At 44.5% G+C, this 11,579-nt stretch overlaps 1 protein-coding gene across 2 annotated transcripts in view; it reads right to left on the bottom strand.

Moving 5' to 3' along the window:
- The window catches only part of KANSL1 (KAT8 regulatory NSL complex subunit 1), a 143,410-nt gene extending 139,820 nt beyond the window's left edge, over positions 1-3,590 (bottom strand). The window contains exon 1 of one of the 2 annotated variants that reach the window (XM_081836971.1): positions 3,485-3,590. The gene's annotated coding sequence lies outside the window, so the exon portion shown is untranslated. Of the gene's footprint in view, positions 1-2,646; positions 2,767-3,484 lie in introns of those variants that run through there. The other variant, XM_081836972.1, reaches the window with a different exon arrangement.
- Between the last annotated feature and the right edge of the window lie 7,989 nt (positions 3,591-11,579).

Consider the following 11,579-nt stretch of genomic DNA (forward strand, 5'->3'; position numbering starts at 1 on the left):
AACCAGCAGTTGTGCCTTCCAGCAACCTTGGGGTGGGAAACCTGTGGCTCTCCAGATGTTGCTGGACTACAACTCCCATAATTCCCCACCCATTGGTCATACTAGTTGACAGCTTATGGGAGATGAAGCCAAACAACTTGAGGCCACAAGTTCCACTGTCCTGCAGGAACCTATCTGAAAGCTAATGCAGCAAGCCAAGAATTTGTTAGGATGTCGCTGAGGACTGGGTTGGGAAGTCTGAAAAAATTACTGTGAGATAAAATGTTTATGGTGTACTGTTAAACTGAAAATGTGTGTGTGTGTGGAACCTATCTTAAAGCTGTGTGAAACCATACTCCATCCTCTGTTTGCAACCCCAAACTACAGCACACAGTTATATAATAGCTACACACACAGCTATCCTCATCTCTGTCTTTTGCATCAAGTGAACAAGCAGGGAACTAGGATACAATTGCCTTTTTCCAATGGTCTGCTCTTTATGGGGGAATTTTTACTCACTACAAACGAGTGGGAAATTATACAAGTGATCTCATAAACACTGGTGGAATGCTGGTGTAACAAGGAGAATAAGCATACATTAAGCATATAATGCCCTTTCTGAAAATGGAAATAAATGTTTCGTTAATTAAGAAAATGACAAAAGACGAAAACACTGTTGTAGAAATATACAGCAGCAGCTGCAACCTTCACTTCTATAGTGCCTAGCCCATACACCGATCTTATTGGAGTAAGGCACAGCAGTTACTTATGCATTACCCACTGTTATACACAATCCCCACCCAAAATACAACCTGGGTGCCAGATGTGTGCACAGAAAAACGTTTACACGCAGAGTGAGTGTGCTAGCAAGGAAAGGAGGTGGGTTTGGAATATGGTGTTTAAAATGCCATGTTGAATTAAAAGACGAGTTAACATATACTTAAAATAAGAAGACTCCACACCCCACTCTGAGTTGTGGCATTCAGGACACTTCCAAGCATTTGTCAACCAAGTCCCATGAAACTCACAACAGCTTATTGTTGCCCTATCTTGCTGCTCCCTCCAGATCATTCGCACTACCAATAACAGATTTATTAAAGTGAAGTTTTAATTGCAAATAAAAAAGAATCACAACTGATATAGCTAACAATACATAGCTATGAATTTTTGAAGAACCTATTGCCACATAGACAAAGCAGAAGCTTCCTCCATAAAGCAAAATTTATAACTATGGTTTTATTTCCAGATTGTATCCAAAACTAGCCTTTCTGAGCAAACTACTATTTTTCTTTAAATGGTAGGAACCATGCACAACTGAAATTGACACTGCTCAGCTGAAAGCAATATCCATGTTTTTAAAACCCGACACTTCCACACTTCTGATGTGTCTTGAATTTGCTCCTGGTTGTTTTTTTGTTTTGGTAAAACATTTTTGTTCCAATATACAAATCAAATCAGCAACCTTTTATATTCCATAAAATTTAATTTTGAAAGTGAATGTCGAAGATCATCTACCCTTCTGACAATAAAGGGTTGCAGCTCTTGTTTGTGAAAATCTCATACTTGGGAAGACTGTGCTTTGTACTCCACTGAATTTGTTAAAATTCGTAGCCCGCCTTGCAATAAATAGTGCCCAAGGCAACTAACAACAAAATCCACAATGGAAAATAAACCTTTGCTATTCAGCTAAGTGCCTATATCATTAAACATTTTCCAACATCCAGGGCATATTTAAATGCTAAAGAAAATCCAGTGGCTTACTAAGATTATAGAATATTACAAAATCTTGGATTGGCAGCCTTAAGATTTATTTGTAGTAAGTAAACATGCCTACAAAATTTTTGTTTCCTTTTATAAGGAAGACAGTTCACCAGGGAAGTTGCAATAGATCAGCTGTAAAAGACCAGTATCAGTCCACATTACTAGTACAGTATTCCATATTACAAGTATTTGCAGGTGATAGGAGGGAATTTCGCCACCCACCCAAAAGTCAGGTGTCCAGTTTTTATACACCAGGCAGAGCAGATACAGCTCTAAGGTACATGTAACATTTCAGAGAGGTTTAAAAAAATTCTGAAACAAAACCCTACTTTTTCAAGTTCTTCTGACTACTCAGAAACTACAGTACCAATCTTACAAGTTCTTCTTCACTCCGGTTTCTGTAAATGCTTTTGCGCTCAAAGGAAGTGTGCCTGTGTGCTCTCATATTGTTTCCGGAGAAACAATGAGGAATCCAAAACATGTTAGCACCCAATTAAAAACCCTCAAGGGATTAATCACCTTAAAAATTCAGAGCAACTGGCTTCTCCTTGGGTGCTACAATGTTTCTTTCTGCAAGGCGCAATCTGTTGCAATAGAAGGGGGCAAGGAGGTGGTATTCCCCTGACCCTTCCTCCAAAAATGTGTGTGTGTCCTTTGGGTGGTGGGGAGGGGAGCTAAATTAATTCCTTTAGTTTCTTAGTCCAACTTTGTTTTACAGTGGAATTCTGAATTTCACTGGAATTTATTAGACTGAACTACCACAACTATCTTTAATGTTTAAGCTCCACCTTCCCCCAAAAATCTGACGCTTCTATCTGCACAAACACAAAAATCCATCACTGCACATCACTGCAAATTTGAGGGAATGGTAAGAAGACATTTAAAGTTAAGAACATTGGAAGTTACCCTGTGATGAGGGGTCCATAGGCTGAGATCAGACTTGCGGTCCATCTACCTCAGTATTAACTACTACATTGACTGGCAGTAGCTCTCCAATAAAAGACGACAGTCTTTCCCAACCCTACCTGGAGATGCCAGCGATCAAACCTGAGACCTTCTGCATGCAAAGCAGATGTTCTATCACTGAGCAACTGCCATTTCCCCATGCCACGTTCCCCTTGCTTTTAAGATTTAAAAAATTATTTACAATACTTTTTTTTGTGATGCTTCTCCTACTTCCACAATATCCTAGGAAAGCTCCCTCACCCCCACTCCACCTAGGACCACAACTTTCAAGTAGCTCTTATTGCCAAATGGCAACTATACTCATTAAAATTCATTAAAGACACCAAGATTCTTTCTTTCATTTCCTTTTGAAGGGGTTTCTGAGCTCCCTGACAATCCGCACCAGCTCCAGCATTGTTGGTTAAGTTCCAAAAGGAGAGGCATCAGGGTCCAAACCCACCAAGACGCTGCACTCTCTGGCCCCAAAGCCCCCAGACCCAGACCTGTAAGAGGAAGGCTGCCCTTGCTCAGTGGCAAAGGAAAACCGGTGAAAATTAATAATAATAATAATAATAATAATAATAATAATAATAATAAATCTCACATTTTTCCTGGACTGAAGGCCAGCAGGGCAAGACTCTGGGGCAGACCCTGAATCAAACCCAGCCTGGCCCAGGCCACAAGGAAACCGCCTCCTGAAACTGCTCAGATCCTGACAGGGGCCCAGCAAATAACACGGAGTTCCCTCAGTCTGGCCTGCTTTGAGTAGCCAGTTGCTTACATAGGTGTATATATACACCGTATATACACCCCACTGTTACGTGGGGCAGAATGGTCGGTCGGGCACAGAGGCTGATCCGGATCCTTCAGCTACTCCTCGCAACGCACTTCGAAAGTTGCTTACACTGCGCCTTATCCCACGGGCCAAATGCACTTCTGTGGGGTCCGGAGTGAGTAGCGACGTTGAGGTGGGGGGGGGGAGAGAAGTCGCACCATTATAACCATGCCCACCATTCCTCCTCTCCCCCAACCCCCCCCCAAAAAACCCCACATCCTCTCCTCCTCTCCCCCCCCCCCATGGCCTGTCTCGGAGTAGTTGCAAGGGCTAGAGGGCTGCGCACTCCGCCTCTCGCTCCCCATTTTCTCTTCCTGCCCGCTCAAAGTTGCAGGCGCGGGGCTCCCACCAGCCACTTGGCCCTGCGCTCTGTGGACGGGGCGGAGTGTGCATGCCCGCGCGTGGATGCCAGAAGAACTCGCGCAGGGAGGGGGGGACGGGAAAGAGGGAGGGAGGGGGTCCCCCACCTCCCCCCAATCTCTCTCTCCCCCTCCCCTCTCCTCCCTCAGCTACATTCCTCCTCCTGCTTCTCCACCCGGTAGCATGCATCTGCAACGTCACGCCCCCACCCCCCTCTGCCCCCCCAACTTCCTCCCATCCCCGCCTGCTCACCTGCGCCCCCCACACCCGCTGCGCCCCCTTCACGCACCCCCCCCCTCTTGAATTTGGGGCTCCCCGGTGTTTTTCCTCGCACGGCCGTCGGAAGCTGCTCGCAGACCCCCCTCAGCAACCTACCTGCACAGCTCAACCAGCCTTGAAGTGGAGGGGTGGGTGGGAAGTCTTCCGCCCTCCTCCGCTCTCATTGGCCGCGAGGAGGACCTGGGCGGGTGTGGTTGGAGGAAGGAGCGTCAGTCAGGGGCGGAGGGGTGGGGCTGGAGGACGGGATTGATGCTGATACCTCGGGTTTTTTTATTCCTCCCTTTGCTTGTGTTTCCCGGAGATGTTGGGAAGGGAAGGGAAGAGATGTAGAAATTGGGGGGGGGCCTTCATCCTCTTCCTCCCCTCATTAAGCCACATCCCCCCCACACACGCATGCACACTATACCACAGTTATTTGCATCTGCCCCCCAACTCTCCCTCTTGAGAGCAGCTGGAGGAGCCCACACTGAATGCAACAGTCCACACACAGGAGGAATTCCAGTAGGCGAAGCCTGTACAACTATTCTGTCAGATAGGCGGGGGGGGGGGGGAGGATCGGAGGCAGGAAAGAGGGCGGCGTATATTGCCCCTGAAGAAAACAAAATAATAATAATAATAATGTTCCTTAAGGCTGTTAAGGGGTCCCCTCGTTTGGGGCTGTGCAATTAAAGGCCTCCCGGAAACAACCCCCCCCCCCAAAAAAAATTAAAAGCTCCACTGGAGAAATGTTGCATATTCCGCCACTGCGCTCCAGCAGGGCCCAAAGGGAGGAAGTGGAAAGGAATGGGGTTTGGGTGCGATTTGCAACTAAAGCTCGGGGGTCTTCTCCAACCTCTTAAGGAGAAGGCATTGTGGGTGGGGGAGGCGAGCAGGAAGATTTATGATGGGAGTATGTCTCGCTGGCAAGGATCCTAGTTTTGGTTTGGCCTGCCTTGAGTGTGTCTCCCCCCCCAAAAAAAAAACAACAACTGGAAAGGTGATGGATATTCCTTTTGTTATTATTATGTTTGTTTTTTAATCAGCTTACACTGTTTTTTTAAAGAAAACTGTTGCTAGGTAATCTGCAGGCCAACAAGGATATGTAAAGACAGTCAGCTTTCTCAAGGTGTGTACCCAAGGCATAAAGAAAGAAAGAAATGTTTGAGGCACAGTGTTCAATGTTCTCTTGTACAATTTTTTTTTATATAAAAAAAGAAGATTTAAAATGCAATGTGTTGACTTGTTATCCGCACAAGATTTTAATTTAAATGACAGAACGTGCAAATTCACCTGATCTGAAAGCAGCATGTATGCATGTAGATTCACAGTGAGTAGAGCTCAAAGCTGGAACAGAGGGAGCCACAGAAACCTTATTGTGGATAGAAGGCAAGTAGTTTGACAGTTCGTTTCTCCCATTGCTTGAAATCAGATTCTTTGGAGGGGCACAGCACAGCTTTATAAAATAAACCCACAAAATTTGCTAGCCTCCAAAAAATATATATGCACCTGCTAAGGAACCAGAGGTCTGTATTGCCATCTTGGCTGCAAAGGAGGGAAAGTCTCCTTTTCTGCATGCACAATGAACACTCGGACCATTAACTTTTTAGCAACTTACTTTTAAAAAATTGCCTTCTAGTAGGAAAAAAAATACTTTCTCTGCAGCTAGCATGGAGACCAAGCAGGCTCCCAAAGGAAGAATCCATCCTTCTATCAGCTCATGCTCCATCTTTCCTCTACCATGTGCATGGAATTCTTGGTCACCTATGCTTACCAAGTGAGTTGTTCAATACAAAGCTAGGATGAATGAACATCTGCCAAAGTATAGCAGATTCATAAGTAGACACCTGTTTCAGAATAAGGAGTTAATTCAGTCACTAAATTGAGATGGTTTCTTCTTATTGTGTTTAACCTAGCAACACAAAGTTCCTGTGTGAACATCATACATTTAAAGCACACACCCTCAAAGAATCCTGGGAGCAGTAGTTTGATAAGGGTACTCAGAATTGTAGCTTTTTGAGAGGTAAACTGCAATTTCCAGTATTCTTTCGGGGAAACAATGTTATTTAAATATTATTGAAATGTATAGTCTGTACTCAGGAGTGTTGCTTGGTACTTTCAAGACTTGGGGCAAACGTCAGTGACATAAAATTACCTCTGGGCAAATTAGGGTGGTATGTGGGTGGCTTGGTCATGTCTACAGAATGGAAGATGGCAGGATCCCCAAGGACTTGGTCTATGGGGAGCTGGCTTCAGGCACCAGGCCCGTTGGCAGACCAACTCTGTGCTACAAAGATGTCTGCAAACGGGACATGGCAACATCAACCCTGCTGTGCAGCAATATCTTGCAAACAATCGCAGTGACCAGGGGAGGAATGACTACTAGGTGTTACGCAAAGAGAATAAATGTGATGGTGCATCTGCAGCACCACATTCAGATGCATTCATCTGCCCTAGCTGTAACAAAGCATGTCTCATCCGTATCAGTCTCTACAGCCACAGCAGACATTATAATCTTTCAACAGGTCAGCCCCAAAGGCACACTCCTCCGTTGTCTCTCAAGACAGAAAGATGCCAACCAACCAACTTCCTGGGTGGGATGTCACTAGCTGCGGTTTGCAGGGTGCCCACTCACTGTATAAGCAAAGTTTTTTTGTTTTGCTTTTTAAAAAGTGGTTTATCGGAAGGAACAGGAGATCTCAGAAGAAGCACAAAAGACCCAGGTCTCAAGCCCCACGGGCCAATCTTAACAAAGATCCTAGTTACAGAGGATAAGTTCTTACCTTTTCCTTTGGGGCATTAGATATTCTCTTGCTGAAGGTTCCCATTAAATAGACTCTACACACAGCAACTCCTGCAGAAACAGCAATGGATTTAGGGCTAACTACAAACTGAAGTCCTCTGGCTATAGAAGATAATGAAGTTAAAGCTGGAAGACCTAGGGGGAAAACATGCTTTCAACATCTTCTAATTTAAAGGCTTCCTGTGAAAAGTGGTGGCCACAGACCTTGGCTGTGTACATACCATAACTTGATTTTAATCTGTTCTAAATAATCTGGATCCAGCTCTGTCAGTGGAGGCTCAGGTAGCCTCAGTGGCTAGACGTGCCTTTTACCAACTGCAACTAGTTCAACAACTATGGCCACTCCTGGACCAGGGGAGTTTGACCACAGTACAGTGGTACCTCAGGTTAAGTACTTAATTCCTTCCGGAGGTCCGTTCTTAACCTGAAACTGTTCTTAACCTGAAGCACCACTTTAGCTAATGGGGCCTCCTGCTGCTGCCGCGCCACCGGAGCACGATTTCTGTTCTCATCCTGAAGCAAAGTTCTTACCCTGAGGTAGTATTTATGGGTTAGCGGAGGCTGTAACCTGAAGCGTATGTAACCCAAGGTACCACTGTAGTTCATGCACTGGTTATTTAAAGGTTGGATTACTGCAATGTGCTCTATGTGGGGCTTCCTTTGTGCCTGACCTAGAAGCTGCAGTTAGTGCAGAATGCTGCAGCACAATTGCTGACAGGAGTAAGGCCTTTTCAGCACACACTGTAACACCTGTGCTCAGGGGACTGCACTGGTTGCCAATTTGCTATTGGGCAGAGTTCAAGGTGTTTCTATTAGCATACAAAGACCTTAACAACTTGGGACCTGTTTACCTACGATATTGCCTTACTCCAGATGTGCCAGATGTTCCGCTTTGATCAGCGGAACTGTCACTTTTTCAAGTGTCACATAATACCCACACCACATCTGTAAGAACTCGTTTAGACTGGTAACACCAACACTTCGGAACTCCCTGTCTACCGCCCTGAAACCCCTGGGTATGGGGCGGTATATAAATTCAATAAATAATAATATTGATACCAGACAGGTGCTTTCGCTGTATTCCTTTCGATGCCTGCTGAAGACATTCTTACTTACATAAGCCTAATCAGTTGTTCGGAGTTGTAACCTGTTTTTAGTCTGTTTTATTGTGGTTTTATCTTCTTCACGTTTTACATTGCAGTGGGAAATTTTTAAGTGATAATTTTGTTATCTTTTTTTGTAAACCGCTTTGAGTTTTTTCCTACAATCAAGCGATACATGCATTTTATGAAATGACAAACTTACATACATAAATGCCATTTTAAAAACATAGATTCAGTACCAGTGGAGGCTTGCCCATGAGGGAAAATGGGGCACTGTCCCACCAACCTCAGTCCACCTCCAGCCAGCCCCACCTTCCCGTTTCATTACTTCCTGCCTCAGTCCAAGGAGTGGCTCTGTCTGCCATTGTCTCTGGCTCCATCTACTGTTGATTTCCCTGCCTTTCGCCCTACCAGTTTCGATGGGCACCAACCACTACTGTTCACCGCTGCACTGCACCCATTTTGAACTATTATCTTTTCAATATAAGTACATTGGGTGGGTGATTCCCAACTAAAAGATTTGAAGCAGACCCATTGAAATTGACTGGAGCTACTTAAGCCTTTGATTTCAGTGGGTTTACTCTTAAGTATGACAACATTGTATTAAATAAATAAATAAATAACCTTTTTATTTCCATTTATGACTCTTAAAAATATCCCTGGGATTTCAGGGAGATCAGTGAGGGGCAGAAGTGGTGAGAAAGGAGGTCCCAAGGCTTCCACCCTTTTTTTCTATATCTTTAGCATGGGGGAGTATAAAAGGGCACAACCAATTTAAGTTGCCTCACTGCCTGCCACCTTATTTACAATGAGGCGACTAAGTAGGTTATGAAAGGGCAGCAAACTGCTAGCCATTCAACTGATCGTTATAGGTATTTCTTATTTTGAGGGTTTTGCCGGGTTTTCTGCCTCAGGTGCCAAAATCACTTGACCAGCCTTGGGTACTGTTCACCTTGTCTCAACGACGGGAACTCCATTAGCTCCTCTGCCTCAGGGAGCAAAATGTTTGGCCAGCTCTGGCGCTTTAGCCTGGTGTGCAACAGGCCCAGCCCTGAAATCCTGAGAATTTGCCCTTTCTTTCCAGTTCTCTCAGAATTTCACTAAGGATTTGATCAGGGCCTGTGGTAAATAGGAGGGTAAAGTCACTGACTTTATGTTCCACATGATTACAGTGGTACCTCGGGTTACAGACGCTTCAGGTTACATACGCTTCAGGTTACAGACTCTGCTAACCCAGAAATAGTACCTCAGGTTAAGAACTTTGCTTCAGGATGAGAACAGAAGCGGCAACAGGAGGCCCCATTAGTTAAAGTGGTACCTCAGGTTAAGAACAGTTTCAGGTTAGAATGGACCTCTGGAACGAATTAAGTTCTTAACCTGAGGTACCACTGTATCAGCCTGTTTATTTTCTTTCTCAGAGAGATTGGCGACATTTCTCTAGAGAAGGTGAAGAACAAAGGTGAGAGACAGGAGGCAGAGCGGCCTATAGAGCAGAGGTGGGGAACCTCTGGTCCAGGGGCCAAATGTGGCCCCTCAAGACCTTTCCATCTGGTGCAGTGGTGACTGGTCCATTAGGAAGAATGGGGCACTGCCCCACTAACCTCAGTCTGCCCTCAACCCTGATTAGCAAGGCGGCACTGCTTGTCAGCTTCCTCCTCCTCCTTAATCATAGCATTGCCCTTATAAAACTCAGCAAGGAGGATAGGGACAAAACTGGAATGAAGATGGCTCTGGTAATTACTGGCTCTGGCTCCACCTACTGTGTGTCTCCCCAATTTCTGCCCTACCAGTCCTAATGGGCACGTCACCATTAATCTGGCCCTCAGAACTTGCCCCAGACTTCACCCACTCTCTCAACTGTATTTATGGCTGATGAATCCCATCCATTCATGATAATAATTTTATTAGTTGTACCCTGCCCATCTGACTGGGTTGCCCCAGCCACTCTGGGCAACTTCCAACACATATAAAACATCAGACATAAAAAACTTCCCTATGCAGGGCTGTCTTCTGAAAGTTGTATAAATATTTATCTCTTTGACATCTCATGGGAGGGCGTTCCACAGGGAGGGGGCTACTACTGGGAAAGCCCTCTACCTGGTTCCCTATAACTTTACTTCTCGCAGTGAAGGAACCTTGCCAGAAGGCCCTCAGCGCTGGACCTTAGTGGCCGGGCTGAACGATGGCGGGGAAGATGTTCCTTCGGGTATACAGGGCCAAGGCAGTTTAGGGCTTTAAAGGTTAGCACCAACACTTTGGATTGTGCTCAGAAATGTACTGGGAGCCAAGAGAGATATTTTAGGACCAGAGTTATATGGTCCCAGTGGCCATTCCCAGTCACCAGTCTAGCTGGCACATTCTGGATTAATTGTAGTTTCTGAGTCACCTTCAAAAGTAGCCCCACATAGAGCGCATTGTGATAGTCTAAGCGAAAGATAACCAGAGCATGTACCACTCTGTTGAGACAGTGCACAAGCTGCTGTTTACTGACATCATGCAGGATTTGGAGGCTCCAACCCTTTTGTAGCCATTTCTTAATGAATTACTATTCCAGGTCTATAATGTGTAACAACGAAGAAAGCAGCAAGAATGTGAAGTGCTTTTCAGATGGAGTGGCCATATGTGCTACCTCTGAACTCAGAAGCAATGCTTAATGAAAGTTTAAAATTAAGGCTTCTGCATAGAGCACCTGGGCAATAGCATAACTATGCTTATTTAGGGAATTGGGAGATGTTCTCTAAGGAGATGGCGACTGTGCTGTTCACATATGACCCCCATAATATTGCAGCAGAAGAAGCATGAACATCTACAGAGAAATAGTACCTAAAATACAAGTCTGGGGCATACATGTGATATTACAAGGTTGCTGGACATGCGTACTCCTCTTTTGCACTAGGCCCCATATCCGACAAACTAAAGTTCTTTGTGCACTTGGGAAAGAAAACTTAACTGAAGGCTGAAGTCATTGGACTAGGCTAAATTAGCAGCAATGATTGAATATAGGCTATTGTGAAACATGAATTCAAACATGTAATGCAATAAAAAAGGTAACCAAGAATCCTCATTCAACAAATAAACATTTTACATTTGAAAAAATAAAATGAGGCAGGGTGGGCTTTGGCTAACAAAAATTTCCTCTGGAAAACTTAATTGCTTGTTATTCATCCAATTGTCAATTTTGCTCCACTTTTTTTCAGCCAGTTAGCCAGTCTGCTGACCTTATTTTGTGATATGTGAAAGCACTCCCGTCCCAGCAGTCATAGCAGATGATCTAATTAACAACTTATTTTCAAAATATAACCACTCATTAAATGGAAAATGTAACAGATGACCTCACATTTTAAAAAAGTATTTCTGAATAGATCAACTTCTGCATAGCCATTGTAACTTTCTACAATCTCCACGCCTACTTCTAAAACAAAACTAACTGCAATGTTCTGTGCATGTCTAACTGAATCCTATTGAGTTAAATGGGACTTACCCCAGGGTAAGAGGGTATCGAATTGGAGTCTTAAAACATTTTAAAAATGAGCACAGT

This window comes from Podarcis erhardii (genome assembly GCF_964252035.2).
Source record: "Podarcis erhardii genome assembly, chromosome: 13".
In the NCBI taxonomy this organism is placed as follows: domain Eukaryota; kingdom Metazoa; phylum Chordata; class Lepidosauria; order Squamata; family Lacertidae; genus Podarcis; species Podarcis erhardii.